This window comes from Anolis carolinensis, chromosome 1, assembly GCF_035594765.1.
Source record: "Anolis carolinensis isolate JA03-04 chromosome 1, rAnoCar3.1.pri, whole genome shotgun sequence".
Lineage (NCBI taxonomy): Eukaryota > Metazoa > Chordata > Lepidosauria > Squamata > Dactyloidae > Anolis > Anolis carolinensis.
Window position 1 is genome coordinate 269,050,568 of NC_085841.1, and position 15,439 is coordinate 269,066,006.

General features: G+C 39.2%; 1 protein-coding gene across 6 annotated transcripts in view; it reads left to right on the forward strand.

Annotated features, from left to right (window-relative positions):
* ptpn5 (protein tyrosine phosphatase non-receptor type 5) overlaps positions 1-15,439 on the forward strand; it is an 88,506-nt gene that overhangs the window by 7,667 nt on the left and 65,400 nt on the right. The gene's annotated exons all lie outside the window — the stretch shown is intronic.

Below are 15,439 nucleotides of genomic sequence, written 5' to 3' on the forward strand. Positions count from 1 at the left end.
AAATACGTGTTTGATTTCTAATTCTTGTTTGTTTTCTATTTCTTTTCCAATCTTTTTCTTGTAATTAGGAAGTTCCTAATAAAGTTTACATGGAATCTCCATTCTTTTGATTTAAATCAGTTGATTCATGTTCTATTCTCTGAAGTAGCAAAAAAATAAGCTCACTCCATTTTCTACATGACTTCCTCATGTCATTTCTAGTGCTTCACCCCATGTGTATTATGTATCATGATAAGTTTATTGTGCAGTGAAACAGATATATCTTATTGCATGGTCACACAGACCATCTTCTTCAGCACAGAGTGGAGCTGGTTTACTGGTTTTTCTCTCTTTTAAAGTGTTTACAAGGCTTTAAAAATACTTTCCAACAGATCTGTGTAGTGCATCTTGAAAGGTGAAATACTGTACCAGAGACCACTGACTCACAATTTTGGCTCTCTGCCTCGAAGCATGACTCATGCTGTATTTGACCCTCCCTTCCACTTTTCCTGGTTCTTCTACTAGACTTTTATCAAGATTGCTACTCTCTGGATCTTGTTGTATTTACTACAGCTCTCAGCTGGACCATTCTATCATAATTGTTTACCTTTTGATTTGCTGTCCAGCACTTCAGCCTACAATGGTTTACTCTTTCTGTCAAGGTACAGATACCTCGAAGTCAGTCCCAAGTACAAAGTAACAATAGTTTAATGAAGAAACAGCTCAAAAGAATCAAAAATGCTTAACAGCAGCAAAATAGTATTCAAAAACAAACACAGACCAAGAGAGTCCCAAAGTCCTAAAAAATCCCAACCCACTAACCAAAATACCTGGCAGAGGTATTCACTATCGTTTCAGCGAACACGTTCCAAGGTGAAGTAAAGTAGTAGTCAAGCTGGTCCAGGGGTCATCCACAGCAAACAGGATACAGTAGCAAGTCAAGCTGGTCCAGAGGTCAGCCACAGCAAACAGGATACAGCAGCAGCATCAATGTCCAATCCAAAGTCAGGGCACAAGAGCGAACACGATGTCCAGAAGCGATCAGAGGTCCAAACCAAGAACAGTAGCAAATCCCAAAGAATCCACAAAGTTCAGGAATCACAGGTCTCACAGGAATCACGACCCAGCATAACATGCAACCCAGCACACACTTTGCCAGTCGCAAGGTCCCTATTGCAACCAGCCCTCCTTTTATTACAAACGTTCCTCTGAGTTGCCCTTCTCTTGCTTCTACTTACATCCTCCCAAACAGCAGACAAATCATCTTTCCTCCAAGTTTCATTCCCAACAGATCTTCTGAATGTGCCACTACTTGTAGGCTCCTCACCCACTTCTGCTACTTTTGTCCAATCCATCTCATCCACAACCTCATCAGTGTCACTCCCAGCACTTCTCATAGAAACTGCTTCATTGTCAAACCCAGCATCCCCATCAAACCCTTCAAAAGACTCTTCATCAGTGCCGAATCCTCTCCTGCTGTTGCTCTTCTATAGGATCTTGTTCCTGAGTAGACCTTTCTGCCTGCCTACTCTCCAACTCCCTGTTGTTACTACTACTTAGAGACTCATCCACAACACTTTCACTGTTGTTTTACTCAGATAGATAACTCATTAAGCATAGACTGCATTATTTCTTAACCAGTGTACACTTTTATGTCAACACTGTTCTATTACTCCACACCAGATCTTTAAAATACACATAAAATATAGTGCCCAGCCTACAACAAGAACATAATTTTTAAAAATTCAACCTCTGGAGTTTTCCAACCAGCATGTCAGTAAGATGCCGGGACTTACTTAATTATCAAATAAAGCAGACCTTCCAATATCTTTTTCTCAGATAATATTGCTTTAGTTATCACTTTCCTATCTGTAGTATTTTATTATATATTTCTTTTAGAATAATAGAATACTAGAGTTGGAAGCGACCACATGGACCATCTAGTCCAGCCCTGCCATGCAGAAAAAGCGCAATCAAAATTCTCTGACAGATGGCTATACAGTCTCTGTTTAAAAGTTTCCAAGGAAGGAGCTTCCACCATGCTCCAAGGAAGAGAGTTCCACTGCTGAACAGCTTGTATGGTCAGAAAGTTCTTCCTAATGTTCAGGTGGAATCTCCTTTCTTGTAATTTGAACCCATTGCTTCTAGTCCTGGTTTCCAGCATCTCAACCTTCTCTTCTGCAATCCAAACATACCCAGTTCTTTAAGATGCTTCTCATAGGGATTCATGGTCTCCAAACCTTTGATTATTTTAGTTGCCCTCCTCTGGACACTTTCCAGCTTGTCAATATCTCTTTTGAACTGTAGTGCCCAGAATTGGACACAGTATTTCAGGTGAGGTCCTAAAATAATCAATCAATTAAAATTCCATTAAAAAAACCCAAATACTTTACAGTAGTGTGCAGCACTGATATGCAGTTCCCAAAAAAGTAAAAATAGTTTTCATTCAAGAATTTTAGATGTTTGGTTTAAATATTATATATAGACAAATTCTAAGCTATATGTGAAATTTCTTGTATTGGAATATTTGTAATAATGTAAAGTAGATAGCATAAACCTCCCTTATATTCAACAAAAAGAATGCTATTGAAAGAATGCTATTTTTAAAAGGCTTCATATTTAAAAAGAGATGCACCTGATATATCAGCAGGGTTTGTTTTTGTTTTTTGTTTTGGCATGAAATATAACTAGCAGCTTCCACTTCACCCAGTCGCTCTCTTTTACTGCTTATCAGTTCAATTTTAAGTAGAGTAAGAACTTACTTCTAGCCATTGTTCTTGTGGAATGAGTCTACATTTTTTTGCCTTGGGTCTTTAATAAATTTGCAGCCGAATAGAAGGCATGCCCTTATTCAAGGAGACAATGTTGCCTTTGAGGCCATGTTGGCCAAGGAGCATGAATTGTATGGAGCAAATAATAACTATTTGTTTGAAACCCTTCATAGGCTTAATATAGATTTTAATAGACAGTGAACATTGAAAGCATGCCAATTTTTTCCAATGATTGAGATGGACTAGGGTACAACAAAAGTAATAGACATTTGGTAAAAAAGATTGACCAGCCTAACTGATAGAAAGAGTTGACAGTTCGGAGGTTCTGCTTGTTGATGTTAGAAATCAGCTAGGCAAATGGTGTCCTTTGCAGTGGCTCCAGTGGCAAAATCAGGAGCATTTTAAGATCACATTTAGGATTCATCTACACCAGGTATGGGCAAATTTTAGTTATCCGGGTTTTTTGGACCTCAACTCCCACAATTCCTAATATCCTATTGGAATTGTTAGGAATTGTGGGAATTGAAGTCCAAAACATCCGGATGGCTGAAGTTTGCCCATGCCTGATCTACACTGACCACTTAGATTGACATTTCTAGAACAGTTTTGTGGCCGTTCCATTAATCACAGAATGTGGTCTCAAACCGGTTCCAGAATCCTCAGTATTCACAGCTTGACAGCCCTTTCCCCCTTCATTTCTGGGCACTCTGGAGGCATAAGAGGTGGGGTGGGGGAAAAGAAAGTGACAGTTATCAGTGGAAGTAATTAACTACCCCTCCCAGGGAGTCTGTTGGCCTCCTGCTGTTCAGCCATGCCTTTGGGGCATTTTTCAGTAGCCCCTGCCCCCACTTTCCAAATTTTACAAAGCACTTAAAGTGCCTACTGTGCACTTCATATTCTGCAGAGCCGATTTCGCTGTACAAATGTGGTTTTCATTTGGGGCTTTTCTGATGCACATCCATGGGCTTATTTTGGACTTTCTCCAACTTTGCTTGATACATTTTATTCCTCTTAATCTACTCTGCAATGTGTCTTGATGGCATGTGTTGCAGCTGCCACAGCTGGCTTCAAACTGGATTATACACCATCAATGTAAATGTGTTCCTAGGGGTCTATGAACCGGAGGTGCATTCATAAAGTTCGGCCTTTTAAGTAACACTTTATGTGTGGTTACTTGCTTTTGGCATACCATTTGATTTCAGCACCATTAACACTTTCACTTATCTACTTGATGTATTTTTCTAGAAGCATATATCCAAGTCTATTTGAAAATAAGAAAGCAGATGTTTTCCCCTGTTTTCTTGATCTGTTTTACATCATTTCAGGAATAGTTTCCAAGTTGCCTTGTGACAGAGGAAAGACACTAGGAAGCCAAACAAGTTCCTATCACTTTATCCAGATGACTTTCCGATCTAATATCATCAGTTCATGCCCCAAACATCTACATGTAGCCAATGCCATGTTGGATTTAGGTGGTGTTGTGCCCCGTAAACTAGCAGCCCTGGATGAATCTGAAGAAATATTGATGGGGCAATAGTGATTTACTTTGGCATAGATGAACATAAGGCAAAAATTGTTATCAGTACTCCCTACCATCTGGCGAAACTCAATCATGAAATGATGCTTAATCTCGAGTGCCCAACTACTGTTTCTTTGGATTTGTGTGCACTACTTAAGAAGAGCTGCAGCCAATTTTCATTCTCTAATGTTTTTGCTTGGATGATGGTTTTGTTTACTGCTTTCAGATTTAAGATGTATGCTTTTTTTTAAATAATCATGGATATATTCCCAATAATGTATTATAAAGCCAGAGGAGAAGTTTCAAGACACAAAAATACCAGGTTCCATAGCTGCAGGAGACACCAAAACTAGATTTGCTTCCTTAGCCAAAATGCTTAAAATGACTCTGACAACAAATTATATAAAATTCAATGATTGAATAAATTGCAGATGTTTAGCATTAATTCAGTAAAAGGACATGAAGAAGCTGGCAAAAAATTAAAACAAACATTTTATTTTTTGTCTCACTAAATTATCATTTCATCAAGCCACGACATAATGAAACAGAGATCAGAGCAGTTGTGCAGAGATATATATTTTTAAAAATCTCAATTGTAAGGTAACAAGGACTAATGCAGAAAATGGACTGGTAGAGAGGTAATGGGCTAGTCATTAAAGTAATCATTACATTCCAAGTTGGTAATAAGAGCAAGCTGTGTGGGAAGACTGTTCTTCCATGTACTCCTGGTTTTTAACAAAGCTTGGTTCTGATGTGTGGTCATCAATGTTAATACTATATTTTTTCCATATGTAAGCTTCTCCCAGTGTGTAATTCCAGGGAAGTATTCTATCTTCTGCATATTGTTCATTTATAATTCAGCTTACATAATACATTTCCTGTGCTTCTTAAGTAAGTGAATTTTCTGTTATCATTGATAAAAAAAGGTACTGCAGATGTGTCATACCTAGGTAGGTCCAGTTAAAATTTTTTTGCCAGTAAGTGCTTTATCATTGTGCCTCCTCTTATCAAAGGAGGTTTTCAGGTGGAAACAGTATGTCACTGTTGGGCAGTGTAGGGATGAGGCAGGTAGTAGAAAGGGAGGTAAGAATCTGGGAAATCAAATAACACAGTAAATCTGCATTTGTATCTACTTGCTAGAATTATAGCCAAATAATAAAATTAGCCTTTTAAATCCCTACTGGCTTTTTGTAACCTCCACAGACTTTGCATAAAGGGTGGAAGCATGAGCAATCCTTCTTAACACAAGGGGAATCCCAGGCAATATGTAATCTTGATTCAGAAATCTAAACAGTCACAGCCTGCATATTGGCAGTTTTAAATGACAGACAATATACAATGCACACTGTTAGCACAGTTACTAGAACAGAAACCTAGAACTATAATACCGTAATTACCTAACCCCTTAATATTCAGAATAGCAGGAAATGTATTTCACAGTTGAATTGCTGAATGCAGATTGCAGAATAATGTTTGGTATTTTAAATTTTTATATTATTCTGTGCCAATACATAGCATCTATAGATCTATTAATGTGTATTAGGACAATTCCTTTCTCTATGTCTAAAATGATTTTAGTGGTTGATTTAAAGCCATGTTTTTGGATTTCAGAGTAGTCCAAAAAGAGTATGTGCCACAAGACTTTTTACTGTCTTGTTTGTCCAGATATGTCTTCCTTGCTGAATCTTGGAAAAGTTACATTTTTGGGCTACAATGCCAAGGATTGCACAGCCAATGTGGCCATATTTAGAGTCTGAGAAAAAAGAGAGCAAACTATCTCTCTTTCAGGCTACAAAAGGGTTTTCATCTGGTGGCCTGGAGGCAATTATATTTATCACAGATAACTAGGTCATGTATTTACAAGCTTGTCTTTGTGTGTTGGCTGAAGATGGCTATGGAAATAATATTTCAATAGAAGAAAGGAGGTATGTTAAACCCAGCCTTCAGTCTTCTATACAAACATTTAGTTCCTGTTAAACAGAGTTCTTTGCCTTGGCAAACTGATATGGATTTTAAAATATAAAGACTTGAATGTAGTTATCAAACAGGAATTCTGGTGGCCTAATGTTCTTGTCTTCTGCTCCAAAACACCCGTGACTTCATCACATGGGCTTTCTTACCCTTCATGGGATGCTTCAAGCACAGTTCCTGGATTTATTTATTTTTTCGTGTCAGGAGCAACCGGAGTTGCTTCTGGAGTGAGAGAATTGGCCATCTGCAAGGACGTTGCCCAGGGGACGCCCGGATGTTTTGATGTTTTTACCATCCTTGTGGGAGGCTTCTCTCATGTCCCCACATGGAGCTGGAGCTGATAGAGGGAGCTCATCCACACTCTCCCCAGGTGGGATTCGAACCTGGCAGCTTTCAGGTCAGCAACCCAACCTTCAAGTCACTTAGTCCACTACGCCATCTGGGGGCTCCTGATGGATGGAGCCCACCGGATCCCATCAGACGATGCACAGCTACCTCTGTCGGGGGTCCATCCATGAATTGTGTTGGAAGTGTCCTACAACAGAGCCCTGAAAACACAAGACGCTTCCCATGTTCTCATTCAAAAGAACAGGGAAAGCACAGGGGGAAGCCAGGCAGCAACACTTCCTCCTGTGCGATAAGGAAGGGGGCGATGCTGGGCATGGGGTGACAGATTCTCTCACTGCCCACCGGATTTGCCCCTCTGCCCACAGATGCCCCTGTTTCCCCCTGATTCAGGACCTCAATGTGACGAGGTCCTTAGATTTCTACTTGGCAATGGGCCTGGATTTTTACTTGTATCATGCTGCTAACAGCCCCTGGAAGTGAACTAAAAAGTTATTAGGGTTTGTCTAATATAGTTTCAACATGTGCCACTTTTCTGTCCAAGCAGCATTACGCAAACTTCTTTAAAGCATAGGTTGACCTGTTCCTTCTACTGTATCCTGGAAATCTAGCCTTCCCAGCAAATTAACTCTTAGAAAGTGCTTTTCAGCTGTAAAACACCCCAGGCAGTGTCTTGCTAGACTATTGTAGTGTGCTATCATTGATGTTTAAAAGGTACAAGGCTGCAGACCAAATTGCTTTTTATCACCGGAGAAACACTGTAATTGCTTTAAAATGCACTGCCTGAAGTATGTAATGTCCATTATGAGGCAGATTTCATACATTTTATATGTATATATGGGCATGCACAACTCTGTGAGTGGGAGTCACTAAATAAATTGTTCTCTGTGTGTTTTGTCTGTATGTTGACTATAAATATATAGCTAGTGCTATAAATAAATGGCATTTTTGAAGTATTTCAAAGTTTAAATTTATAAACTTTGGACTACTTTAAAATGGTTTGCTGCAATTTGCATATACACTTTGCAACTCTCCCCCCTTTCCATCATTAGCATTTGAAACTTCTTACAAAAAGGTAGGGCATTGAGGGAGAGCCAACATGATGTAATAGTTTGAGCATTGGATTATGACTGTTGAGACCAATATTCACTTTTCCGCTCGGTCATGGAAAGCCATTGGGCGACCTTGGGTGGATGGCATATTCTTAAACTCAGGAAATGCCATTAAAAGTTCTCCTTGGTGTTGCAATATGTTGGAAATGACATGAAGTCACACAACAACAACAACAACAAAATACTGAGGCTGGCTAACCAGCAAAACCAAGCTGTGAAAGGGTAGACACAACCTAGATGAAAGATTTTTGGGTTGTTGAGGGTAGTTTATCCATGCCGCACAGCCTCTGAGGATGCCTGCCATAGATGTGGGCGAAACGTCAGGAGAGAATACTTCTGGAACATGGCCACACAGCCCGAAAGACATACAACAACTCTGTGATCCCGGCCATGAAAGACTTCGACAATAATAATAATAATAAAACTTTATTTATATACCGCCCTATCTCCCGGATGGGACTCAGGGCGGTTTACAGTCATAAAAGCAACACAAACATTACATAACAACATAATACACATTATTAAACAAAGTAAAATAATACAATTATAACAATAAATCACACTTACATGACCAGATCAAGGGGACGGGAACCATAAAGGGAAATCTTATGCAATATATTCAGGCTCAGAAATCGGCGGTAGTCCAATGTAATTACTCAAAAACCTGCCGACACCACCAGGTCTTCAGTTCCTTACGGAAATTGGATAATGTAGGGGATTGCCTGATCTCTTTTGGCAATGCATTCCACAACACATTGAAAGATTTTTGTTAGAGCTTTTTAATAAACTATTACCAATACAGTAAGACCCCCAGTAATCTCAGAACCCACATTAATGGTTTAGCATACTCATAACTGAGGAAAAACTATTTCTCCAAAACTTTCCTAGGTCCTTCAGGAAATTCAATGGTATGCTTCCTCTGGAAGTTACCATAGAGTTGAGCTGGAGGACCTAGCAGTGTCACAGAAAGGATACCTCTCTAAGATTCTCTTAAGTCCTTCCGCTCAATTTTATGGTATACTAGGACCAAATGTCTGCTAATTTATTGATATTCAGTTGTATGTGTGGTTTTAGGGAGCTCAGCCACAGAAACACACCTTAGGCAGGTCATGCTCTCAGCCTCAGAAGGAGGCAAAGGCAAACCTACTCAAAGGCAAACCATTGCCAAGAAAATCCAACTTAGGGTCTTCATGAAACAATTTGAAGGTACACTGTAATGATGGTCTCTCCCATTAGGAATTTCTGGAGAGTACTGTGGCATTTATATCATGCTTGTGGTATTCTCAGGGTTAACCATTCTTGGAAATTGGATGCTAGACTTGGTAGAATTTTTGTCTTATGTTGCAGTGCTACTGAGTCAGCAATTGCAGTTATCTCTGCAAAGAGCCTATGAAAGAAGACATAGGGTTAGAAAAAAAGTTTATCTCTCATTCACATTCATGCAGAGAGAGAGAGACTCATACACATGTGTATGTGTGTATGGAGAAGTATCACTTTTTGTCTGTAGATTGCAGCAGCAAGAGTGTTTTCAGAGATTTCTAATTTCCTAGAGAGAAAACTTGGTACTTTTCAAACAATAGATCATCTGACATTTTATAGAGCAGCCAGACACATTCTAGGACAAGACTGGCACACCTTGGGAATAACAGAATTTCTGGAAATAAACATCTTTTTCTGTGGCTGCTGTGATTGAAAATGTTCACTGTAATGCAGAAGAGCCAAAACCAATCCGTCTTGCACTGCTGCTTACTGCCAGTATCAGCTAGAATGAGTTTTAGAACAGGAGCGGCTGGGATTAAATCACATTGAATGCCAATCTGGACATAAGTTAATTTGTGTATGTTCGAATGACTGTGAGGAAGCACTTGCTATGCTGTGCGGCAGAAAAGTTTTAACTCTCTCTCTTCATCATCAGGATAAAACTATCTCTCAGAAGCTGCTATCTTCATTTCAAAAGAAGTAGATTCCAGAGCTATCAATGTTGGTTTTCTTTGAAACACAAATAGCTCTTTTGGATTCACAAATTTTATCAGGATTCTAGAAGAGAAAGAAAATAATAAATTCTGGATGAGACTGTACCACTGTCTTAATGATTTCTGTTTACATAACAGAAACCAGTAGCCCAAGAGTTACCAGATCCTGCAAGCACTGCTGCAATATTCAGTTTAATCCCAGGTAGACAATATGTATTGAATCAATGGAACGTACATACCCATTGTGAAAGTTAATTCCAAACTTTATGTTATACTGGATAAGAATCCAGAGGGCTAATATCAAGGATATGTTTTTCTTGAAACTGCCTGGAGCCATGTGTTATTTTGCACGGCCATGTATCACATTGTAGAAAGTGACAAGTACAACTCCACCAAGACACTGGCTGAAGATATGTTTTCATTGTCCCTAAGGAGTGATGGCACCGTGGACTAAGCTAGAACTGATCAAATTTGTACTGTAGTGAAACTCATAAACTGTAGTGATGAGAAGCATGATTTTATAGGTGCCAGTAGGGACAGTGTTGAGTATATTCATCCAAAGAGATGAATATGCTCAAAAGTGTATGTACCCTCCTTATTCATAGTAGAAGTAGTCAGGCAGTTGCTCTCAGTAACAGACTATTAATATAAGGTTAGGAAGTCTGAAAGATAATGGAAAGCATTTAAATATTTATTCGTTTATCTTTTTCTTATCACCTTGACCTGCTATTTAACTGCACAACAACCTATTTCCTATTAAAGGTAAAGGTTGCCCTTCAACATTAAGTTTAGTCTTGTCCAATTCTGGGGTGCTCATCTCCATTTATAAGCCAAAAAGCCGGCGTTGTCAGTAGACGTCGCCTAGGTCATGTGGCTGGCATGACTGTGTGGAGTGCTGTTCCTTTCCCACCAAAGTGGTACCTATTGATCTACTCATATTTGCATGTTTTCAAACTGCTAAATTGGCAGAAGCTGGGGCTAAAAGCAGAAGTTGACCCCGACTCACAGATTCAAACCGCCAACCTTCCAGTCAGCAAGTTCTGCAGCTCAGCAGTTTAACCCGCTGCACCATAGCAGCCCTTTTATTTCCTATTACACGTTATATTTTCCTACTGCACATAATGTCCCCAGCTGTACATTAGAATGTTTGCCTATTGATCCAACAAGTTCTGGTCAATCAGTGGCTCTGTTCTAGATAGAACTAACATTTGGATTTAGCCCAACAGTTGTTGTTGTTGTTTTTTTGTTTTTTTGTTTTTGTTTAATACATCAGAGGTCGTCTGGATGAAAACTCACCACTTCTGGTTTGTACTCATTTCCCAGTTTTGTTTTCAGCTGCTTGCAGAATCTATTTGACAAGAGCAGACAGACTGCATTATTTGAGAATGATGGGTGGATAAATAGCATGATGAAACCTACAGTATAGACAGACATGAGATCGTTGTTTGTTGTTAACTGCCATCAAATCAACTTCAGCTAATGGTGACCCTATGAATGAGGGACCTCCAAGTCACCTTATTATCAACGGCCCTGCTCAGGTCCTGCAGACTCAAGGACGTTGTTTCTTTGAGTATACATATGGAATGTGGTCTTCCTCTTTTCATGCTGTCTCCTGTCTTGCTAATCAGTGTTATCTTTTCTAATGAATTATGCCTCATCATGATATGGTCAAAGCATGACAGTCTCAGTTTAGTAATATTGGCTTCAAGGCAGACTTCAGGTTTGATTTACTCTAGGGCTCATTTATTTGTCTGTTTAGTCATCCATAATATCGTCAGAACTTTTTTCCAACAACACATTTTAAATTAATTGCAGTTTCTCAACTCGTTCCTGACACGGAAAAAAAAATCTCAAATTAATTGACTTTCTTTGCTGTCCAACTTTCACAATTATACATAGAATTTGGAAATGACATAGATAATCCTATTTTTTATTCTATGATATATCTTGACATCAAAATGTTGTCTAGTTCCTTCAAAGCTACTAGTCTTCTTTTGATTTCTGATCTGCAATCTCTGTTCTGATTAATGACCGAAGCATGGTATGGAAAAATCTTGAACTATTTCAGTGTCTTCATAATCTAAAGTTAAGTAAACCATCTGTGGTCATTAGTTTTGGTTTATTAATGTCCAACTGTAAGCCTGCCTTTGCACTTTCTTGCTTGGTTGGAAGATCATCTTGCCTACTGTACTGGATACATCTACAGCGTTTTAGGATACATCAGACAAGTGGGAAATAACTTCATGAGAGTAGAAATAAATGGCATATAACTAACAGTTAAAAGATGGTATTATACGAGATTAGCAATTGTGTGAGTAGTAAAAAGTAAAATATAGGGAATGGAATATCATAGAATCATAGAGTTGGAAAAGACCCCATGGGCCATCCAGTCCAATCCCCTGCCGAGAAGCAAGAAATTGCATTCAAAGCACCCCTGACAGATGGCCATCCAGCTTCTGCTTAAAAACCTCAAAAGAAGGAGCCTCCACCACACACTGGGGCAGAGATTTACACTGCTGAACAGCTCTCTCCTGCAGTGAGGAAGTTCTTCCTAATGTCTTGTGGCTTCAGCACAGGACACTTAGTTAATGACTCCCCATCTTAGTTAATGATGCCCTGTCTTCCACCCTGAATTTCCAGTCTAGATAAGGCCTTTCATAGTTAGGATGTGCTTTTAAAAACATACTTACACAAATGCTTTTTCCATGAATGACGTCACATATATTAGTCACTGAAAGCTTAACAGAGGTTGAATTGCAGTGACCTTGCTAAATTCCCTTAATAGACAGCATCTTGACATTTGTTTGTCTTCTCCATTAGTGTTGTAAATTGCTGTATTAAAGCCTTTTGCTAATTTTCTTCACCTCCCCCGCACCCCAATTTTAAGCTTTTAGTCTTGCATATATTTTTCTTTAGTTAATTATTAGTTTCTATTTGCCTTAACTTGTCTGAGTTCATTCATAAGATTTATTGACACATGCTACTGAGCACTGACAGTCACTAAACCCATGCAGATGACCAGATCAAACCAAACTCTTCCAGAGTGAATGGAGTAACTATAGATCAACTCAGTTTATTCCAAAGTGAACATTCATTCATCAGGTAACCTTTGGTCAACTGTTTCACTTCATGTACCAAATAGTAAAGAGGGGTTTACATGCATCAGTATCAGAAGCATGGTCGACTGCATAGGAAAATGGTAGTCGCCATGAGCTTTCTATCTGTTCTGCTCTCAAGGTAAACTCTGCTAACTTTGAGCTATGAAGCTTTCATTTCTTCTGCCAGTGCACCTTTCCAGATAGCATGAATCATAATCACAAGTCTACTTGATTGATCACTTCAAGTTCATCACATTTCAGAACAGCAAATGAGAGAATTAGTACAAGCCAATTGGTTTGTTTAATCTCTCTTTGAAAAATTTGGATGCACAAGTAGACATAGCAGTTCGCTGTGAATTTGGTGAAACTAATGGATTTGAAAATCTATATGTTTAGGTTTTAGAGGACCTTAAGAATAGCAGTAATACTATATTTATTTCCTCTGTGAAGACAGATTTAATCAATTGAGCATCCAGTTTGGTTTTGATAAATTCTGTGATTGTCTCTTTCCCTTTGCCCAGCTGAAGGGATGTGAGAGACCTATCTTTGTTTTTCCTCCTATCATTGCATTCCCTTCCCATCTCCTGGTAATAAATAATGTCGATTTTTATATAATCAGTGACTTTGAATCAGTACAATAATCTATTAAACCTGTTTTGGCTAAGACCTGAGTAAATCAAGCGCTCCAGAACAAGATTCCTAGAAATTGGCCTAAATTTTATGAGTAGTGGTAATTGATTGCAGTACTTCCTTCATTGCATTTCATAGGAGAGACTGACTCATAATATTTGGTGATTCAATTCCATGCATGTCAGGTTATTTAAGATCATAACAGTCTGGCAGGATCTGATGAATACTAGACCATCTGGTTTTGTATTCCATTTCTGGGAAATCCACAAATAGGTTTTGTTTTATAAGATAAGATGCAGCGACTTGACCATTACAAATCACATCTTGAATGATGTTTTTGGTCATATTGAACTTTTCCTTATACTTGACTCAGGTTTTGATAGAAAACCAATTCTTCCACTTTGAGGGAATCAAGGCTGATAAGATTTGGTGGTAGTTATGTTATTGTGTGTCTTGTACTGATTCAATTCATGTATGTCACCTTAATATTCCTACTTCGGGCTAATGCATGCTATTCTTATGAATTTCCCTTTTATATTCTCAATGCAGTAAGCACTCTGCACAAACAGGCACTAATCTCCACTACTGTATTTGTAAAGAATTGCAGTGAATTCTATGCACCCCAAATGGTTGCTGTATTTGTTAAAAATGGGGAAGAGATATCGTTTGTTTTTTTTGATAAAATTATTGTTGTGTGTGATTTGACTTTGGGGTATCTAAGGGCCCTTCCAGACAGGCCCTATATCCCAGGAATTTATCCTAGATTTTCTACTTTAAACTGGATTATATGAGTCCATATTGCCAGATAATCTGGGATAAACAGAAATTCTGGGATCAGATCCTGGGATATAGGGTCTGTCTAGAAGGGCAGTTAGTCCTCAGTGTGAAAGGCCATGTGGATCCAGAATAGGTCTTCACAGTGATTTATCGACCCCCCCCCCCAAGACTCTATCCCTGATGACAATCATAATCGACCACAAGTTATCGCCATGGTGACATATAGAGTACAGTATTGCTAAAAGCACTGCAAAGTATAGTGCATGTATAGTTTAATAGGCTTGCTTATTACATGGGCTTGTTCAATGTGGGGTTGTTGTGTGTTTTCCCGGCCGTGTGGCCATGTTCCAGAAGCATTCTCTCCTGATGTTTTGTCCACTTCTATGGCAGGCATCCTCAGAGGTTGTAAGGCATACCTCACAACCTCTGAGGATGCCTGCCATAGAAATGGGTGAAACATCAGGAGAGAATGCGTCTGGAACATGGCCATAAAGCCCGGAAAACAAGCTTGCTCCCTCCTCCCTATGACTTGCCCTCACATATTTATTTATGGCTATCATATCTCCTCTCAGCCTTCTCTGCGGGCTAAACATGCCCAGCCACTCCTCATACGGCTTGTTCTCCAGACCCTTCCTCCTTATGACATCCTTTCACATATTTATACATGGCTATCATGTCTCCTCTCAACCTTCTCTTCTGCAGGCTAAACATACCCAGCTCTTTAAGATGCTCCTCACAGGGCATGGTCTCCAGACTTTTGATCATTTTAGTCACCCTCCTCTGCAATCAACATTGTATTATGGTGGCCAAAAAAAGAGCCAATGTAATTGTAAGCCGCATGAATAGAAGTGTAGTGTCTCAATCAAGGGAATTTGATCAGACCTCACCTGCAATACTGTGGCCAGTTCTGGGTACCACAGTTCAAGAATAATTGCACTGGCTGCCAATACATTTCTGATCTGAATTCAAAGTGTTTGTGATGACATTTAAAACCTTAAGTGGCTTGGGATTTTGACACTTGAGTGCCTGCTCAAGGATTAAGATCTGTTGGAGGTGGTCTTTCTTTATGTCCTACCAATGAGGTCAATACGTTGTGTTGGGAAATGGGAATGGGATTTCTCGGTCTTGGCACTCCAGTTGTGGAATGCTCTCTCTTTAGAGACCTATATAGCAATAATTTGGACTAAATGGTCTTTGTAGTTCCTTCCAACGGTGTGATGCTAACACTTTGGACTGCTGCATCATAAACTTTGTGTTTCTACAG